Source organism: Orycteropus afer, unplaced genomic scaffold (genome assembly GCF_000298275.1).
Source record: "Orycteropus afer afer isolate SDZICR_OR568_19922 unplaced genomic scaffold, OryAfe1.0 scaffold01144, whole genome shotgun sequence".
In the NCBI taxonomy this organism is placed as follows: domain Eukaryota; kingdom Metazoa; phylum Chordata; class Mammalia; order Tubulidentata; family Orycteropodidae; genus Orycteropus; species Orycteropus afer.
Window position 1 is genome coordinate 55,162 of NW_006922731.1, and position 7,257 is coordinate 62,418.

A 7,257-nucleotide genomic window follows, 5' to 3' on the forward strand; every position below is an offset into this window, starting at 1 on the left:
TCTAATGTCCTGACTGCTGCTTCCATTGGCATCGATTGTAGAACCAAGCAGACCAAACATGCAATCAAGATGTATTGGTATTTACTGGTGGTTGGAATGCAAAAGCTAGAAACAAATGTAAAAATGTGAGACTATGTTTTCCTACCCAAAAGGGCAGAATTGGCTAGCAGGCAGGCAGGAAGGTCTTTGAGAGGTGGTTGAATGCCCCAACTTTCCACCACTACCACACAAGAGAAACCCTGACCTCTCCCTTGGTAAAGGAGATAGATGAAGAATTCTGGAAGATGAGGAACACAGCTTGGCTTCCTAGCATGTAGTCCTGGACACCACTACTCTCATTGCAAAATCCCATATTCAACATGGCCCAAGCCAAGGATCAGCTCTGGCAGTAGAACTATCTGAGTGGTGGGTCTGCGGACATACTTCCTCACAAAGTCCAACACCTTCCAGAGTGTTCAGGTCAAGCTGCTAAGAGTCCTGAAGCCTTAGAAAGGGGCTGCCAAGGGGCTGAGAGAGCCACAGACCTGGAAGAGACCTTGCATTTGAGAAAGACAGGGCAAGCATTATCTCAGCTGAGGTTGGTAAGAACAGAGAATGACCTATGGACCAGAAACACTCTCCAGATGCCAGGATAACTCTTAAGCAGCTTCCTCTCCTTGACTCCCACTCTCAAGATCTCAGATTACCCTCCAGAAAAAGGACAGGATTTGAAGGGGAAATAATTCATAATAGACTGTCGTTACCCAAACAGACTGAGCCTTGAATCAGTGGAGACTAAACAATTCTGAATAGGCAATATTTTTTCTGTCACCAGATGGAAATGGGGATTCATTGGATAAACTGACCTTAATTATAGAGAAATAAAGAAAATTGCACTCTTGTTAAAAAACAAAACAAAAAAAAAGTTAGAAACAAAGAAGAAGGATCTGTAGTTGGAAAATATGGCCTTAATGACAGAAATGATGCTGGAGATTACATGACAGAATTTTGCAAGACCAACCACTTATTCATTGCACATACTTTTTTCAACATCATACATGGCAACTATACACATGGACTTCACCAGATGGAATACACAGAAATCAAGCCGATTACATCTGTAGAAAGAGGCAATGGAGAAGCTCAATATCGTCAGTCAAAACAAGGCCAGGAGCTGATTGTGGAAAAGACTATTAACTGCTCATATGCAAGTTTAAGTTGAAGTTGAAGAAAATTAAAAGAAATCCACAAGAACCAAAGTATGACATTGTGTATATCCTATGTGCATTTAAAGACCTCTGAAATTGATCCAACAGAATGTGGAAATTATTGAACAGTATTATTAATATCACACAAAGTAAAATTCTGCTGAAGATAATTCAAAATTTGTTGCAGCAGTACATTGATAGGGAACTGCCAGAAATTCAAACCAGATTCAGAAGAGGCCGTGGAATGAAGGGTACCATTGCTGATATCAGATGGATCTTGGCTGAAAGAAAATACCATAGAGATACTGATTTGTGTTTTATTGACTATTCAAAGGCATTTGACTGTGTAGATCATAACAAATTATGGATAACATTGTGGAGAATGGGAATTCCAGAACACTTAATAGTGCCTGTGCTGTACATAGACAAAGAGGCAAGTTCAAATAGCACAAGGGGATACCACATGGTTTAAAATCAGGAAAAGTATGTGTCAGAGTTAAATCCCTTTGCCATATTCAATCTGTATGCTGAGAAAATAATGAAAGAAGCTGGATTATGTGAAGGTGGTGGCATCAGGATTGGAAGAAGACTCATTAATAAACTGTGATATGCAAATGACACAACCTTGCTTGCTGAAATTGAAGAGAACTTGAAGCACTTGCTGGTGAAAATCAAAGATGATATCCTTCAGTATGGAGTACACTTCAACGTAAAGAAAACGAAAATCCCCACAACTGGACCAATAAGCAACATCTTTACAAATGGGGAAAAATTTGAAGTTGTCAAAGATTCTATGTTATTTGAATCCACAATGTCCAAGTAAGCAGCAGTCAAGAAATCAAATGATGTTTTGCATTGAGCAAATCTGCTGCAAAGGACCTCTTTAAAATGTTTAAGAGCAAAGATATTACTTTGAAGACTAAGGTGTACCTGACCCAAGCCATGGCATTTTCAATAGCTTTATATGCATGCAAGCCTTGGACAGTGAAAAAGGAAGACCACAGAAGAATTTATGATTTTGAATTGTGGTGTTGTAGAAGCATATAGTAGGTATCATGGACTGAAAGAAGAAAGAACAAATCTGTCTTGGAGGAAGTACAGCTAGAATGTTCTTTAGAAGGGAGAATGGCATACTTTAGTCATGCTGTCAGAAGGGACCAGCCCCTGGAGAAAGATATCATGCTGGGTAAAGTGTAGGGTTAGCAAAAAGGAGGACAATCTCCTACGAAATGAATTGACATAGTGGCTGCAACAATGGGCTCAAGCATGTCAACAATTGTGAGGATGGAGCTGTACTGGGCCGTGTTTTGTTCTGTTGTACATAGGATCGCCATGAGCTGGGACCTACTTGATGGCACCAAATAACTACTGCAGAATTGTCTATTTCTCCCTTCAATTCTGTTAATGTTTGATTTATATATTTTGGAGCTTGTTCATTGGGTGCATAGTTATTTATTATGGTAATGTCTTCTTGGTCAATTGACCCTTTTAACCTTCTATGTCCCTTATTCTGGTTGTCACTTTGAAGACTATTTTATCAGAACTTAATATTGCCATTTCTGCTTTTTTTTTTTTTTTTTTTTGGCTTACCATCAGCTTGAAGAAAGAGTTCTGGAGGAAGTAAAGCATTTGACTGCTAACCAGAAGGTTGGTGGCTCAAACCCACCAGGTGATCTGCAGAAGGAAGATGGGGCAATCTATTTCCATAAAGATTTACCACCTCAGAAACCCAATGGGGGTCACTATGAGTTGGAATTGACTCTATGACATTGATTTTTATTGTATTTTTTATTGGTTATCAGTTTGATAATTTTTTCCATCCTTTGATTTTTAATTTATTTTTATCTTTGTGTGTAATTTGGGTCTCTTATAGGCAGCATATTGATAAGTCTTTTTTTCTTGTCCAATCTGCTACTCTCTTTCTCTTGACTGGTGTATTTAAGTCCATTCACATTCAATGTCATTAATTAATGATAGATATGAATTCACTGCTGTCATTCTTTTTTTTGTGTGTGTGTGTATGTGTTGTTGGTGGTTTCTTTGTTCCATTTTTTGCGTGTGTGTGTGTCTGCTGAGTTCATTTTGTAATCAAATTTTCTTTTTCTTTTCTTCATTGCTGTTGATTTTGTGTTTACTAAGTCATTGTGATTTTCTTCTTTCTTATACTTGGTTAGAAGGCTTGCTAGTTTTCTTTGTGGTTACCCTGCAGTAAATATTTATTTCTCTAAGTTTGGAATAGTCTCTTCTATATAGACATCATCCTGACTTCCTCTCCATTTGGAAGTCTTTGTAATTATACCATTTATTCCCTCTATTTGCTTTGTTGTTGATGTCGTCTACAGATTGACTCCTCCAGTTCTCTACCTATTTGTAAGCTTATTTTAGTTTTGAGAATTCTTTTTCTGGCTTGGTTTTTAGGTGGTTTTGTCATGTTTCTTGATCTCAATTTATTGTCTTTTATTGTTGGTTTTTTGTTGGAAGGACTCCCTTTAGCTTTTTTTTTTTTTTTTTGTAGAATTGCTCTTGTTTTTACAAATTCTGTTAACTTCTGTTTGCCTGGGGATGTCTTAATTTTATCCTCGTATTTGAGGGACGGTTTGGAAATAATTTTTTTTCAAGTTTTTGTAATTGTTATTACATTGCCTTCTTGCTTGTATGTTTTATTTTTTCTGAGAAATCAGAGCTTAGTCTTATTGGTTGTTCTTTGTATGCTTACATTTCCTGGGCCATGATAAAGCTTCCATGTCTCACATTGTGGGAGTTATGTTTGTGTGTCAACTTGGCTGGGCCTGGTTGAGTGGCTGGGCAGCTGGTGGTAGTTTTCTCCATGATGAGACTGGGAATCAGCTCCATGGTGGGATCTACTACAAGCAGCTGAGTAGCTGCCTTTGGGAATGTGGTCTGCTTCCTGTAGTTAAGGAGAAGCCTTGGGAATGGTCTCTAGCCTTTGGCACACTTGGACCCTGCATGTAGCCAAGTCGTTGCTCAGCAGCCTGCTATGCTCTGCCAACCTTGGAACCTGCAATGGACTTAAGTTAATGGCCTTCCGTGTGGTTTGGTAACATCGGGACTGTGCCTTTTGACTTGTCAACCTTGGGGCTTCTCAGCCTCAGCAGCCAGCAGCTGTCTGAGTGAAGAAAAGCCTCTAGCTCCAGTGGGCCAGGAGCAAGAGGCAGAGCTGGACCCCAAGGTTGAGGGGCTTTCAGCCAGCCCCTAGAGCCTGGCACTTTGAACTTGGACTTAAAGCCTCCAAATTGTAAGAATAAATTCCTGTTTGTTAAGGCCATCCCATGTGTGGTATATTTCTTGTCAGAGTGGCACTAGGGAACCAGAACACACATAGAATTGAATGGAAGGACATTAAATGTTTGGGGAACTGTATTTCTTCAGTAAATATATGAATCCCATAATGATTCAAATTCTGATTACAAAACAATGAATATTTACAGAGTGCCAACTATTTATTACATGTCATGCACATCCTAGAAATGTTATTCTCCCCATTTCCTGCTTAAACAAATACCAAAGCAGAGTGGTTGATAGATTAACAAGCACCTCAAGTTTAGTCTCTAAAATATCTGGACTGTGAACTTCTTCTCTTGATTCCTATTCCAGGGCTCTGTCTCTTCAATCAGCTGAAGGAATGTGTTTCTTTTCAAACTTGTTTTGATTCCAGAGGAGCAAACAGAAGCAGAAGCATTGATCCTTCCACTTACAGCTTGGTGAGTTGGCTGGGAATTAAAAGAAGAGATAGAGTAAGTGGTTTACAAGGGACTTTATAGCATGAATCTTGTGAACTCTAGGGTTTATTTATTTATTTTTATGAACGATCATGTATTTGATAGTTAAATCTGGAAATCTGAGCTATGGGAAAAGTATTTCCTATATAGGATTGGGATTTTTATGTGAATCTATGATGGAATCAACATTACCACACAGTTTTTATGGATTTGTGTGATTCCATACCTTCAGAATAAAAGCATGTAGTTGTGCCTGACTTTTCTGTTGGGAAAACAAATGTTACCAATTAATAGTAAATTTGTACCTGTATTTTTACACATCAAACAAATATGTCCCAAGTACCTATAATATAGAACTTCTCAAGGGTGTGTGGCATAGGATTATTGTAATAAGACTAAAAATGAAAGGATCCCTGTCTCAGTAATACTATGCATCATTTAAAGTATTGGAAACAGATGTGTGTACTTCACAGAGGCAGTTGAAATACAATGTTGCAGGAAATGAGAACTTTGGGGGTGATATGTGTAGTATGGTTCTGTATAGGTTCATTTTCAAGAAAAATGTGGATGAATAAATCAATATAAAATTATAAAAACATTGAGGGGAAAATATGCCCCTCAAATTCATGACAGAGTTTGTCTTTGGGGGTTAATTATGCCAAGGAATGTGATTAAACAGGGATGACAAGAAAACTTAAGTTTTATAGGTAATATTTAAAATTTTTAGAAAAAGTGTAGGAAGCAAATATTATTTAATGTGTGTATTTTTAATATGAGAGTATATATTAATGATAACAAAATAGTTAAAATTATTGAAGCACATACTGTGGGCCTTGCCATAATCGAAAGTAATGCTTCTCAACCCTGGCTGCATTTCAGGGTGACCAAGGCACTCCCATGCAGAGAGAACCTGATTTAATTGGCTCTTGCTGTGGCCAGCTCATCAATGTATTTTTAAAGACCCATAAATAATTGTAATGAACAGTTAGCATTGAGAACCACTAGTCTAAAACACTTGTATAATTATTTAATTTCTTACCACAGTTGTAAAAAATTTATTAATAGTTACATTTCAACAGATGTGCACATTACCCAGATATTTATCATATTTTTTCTCTGTTGTTTTCACTTATCTATTTTCCCAAATTATATCATATTGGACCTATCAAAAAAAAAAAAAAAAAAAAGAGGAAATATGTTGCCTTCAAGGAGCTGAAATTAGGTGAATTCCAATCCCCTGATAGGAAAAATTGATTTGGAAAACTCCTAACTAGTAAGCATAGGAGCTGTGGTAGCATAGTGGGTAAGGCACTTGACTAGGAACCAGAAGGCTGGTGGTTCCAACCCACCAGGCACTCCTCAGAAGGAAGATCGGGCAATCTACTTCAGTAGAGATACCACTTCGGAAACCCAAGGAGGGGTCGCTATGAGTCAGGTCTGAATCGAAGGCACATAACAACAACAAGTCAGCATAAGGTGGCTGGGTTTCAAACCTGACTGAAAACTCCTGACCAAAATCCATTGCCGTCACTGTCAAGTTGATTCTGACTCATAGCAACCCTATAGGACAGAAGAGACCTGCTCCTGTAGGGTTTGCAAGGCTGTAATCTTTTGGGAGTAGTCTGCCACGTCTTTCTTCACTGGATTGGCCAGTAGGTTCAAGCTGACAGACTCTTGGTTGGCAAGCTCTTTAATCACTGCACCATCAGGGCTCCCTTACCGGTTCACACAGAGTTGACTAAGACCCATGGAACCTCCATAAGTTTCAGAGAAGTGCTGGGCTCCCCTGGGTTTTCAATAACCCTGACCTTTTTGAAGCAGATCACCACGACTTTCCTCCACTGTGCCCATGGGTAGATTTAAACTATCAAGCTTTCAGTTAGTAGCAAAGTGCTGAACAGTTTACTCTACCCGCAGACTCCTTCTGGAACCTCACTGGCCCTAAATTCCTGACCTGTAAATAACAGGTTTGATTTGATGAGAGAAAAGCTCTTCATAAAGATTTTGAATGAGACACACACTTACACATTTTCAAAAAGCCACTATAAATTGGTAACAAAATAAGGGAACACTGAACTCAACATCAGACATTTCCCTGAGATGATGTAGTGTTGATATGAATAATGTGGCATGAATACAAATGAAAAACAGGAACAGAATATTTCTTAAAATACATTATTGCTTAATCAGTGGTGCATTTGATACTAATTCCATCTTTAGAATAAATAATGCTATATTCTTTAAACATTTACTAATGTATTTATGGGAGCTCTAGTAGCATAGTGGCTAAGGCATCTGACTGCTAACCAGAAGGCTGGCAGTTCAAACTC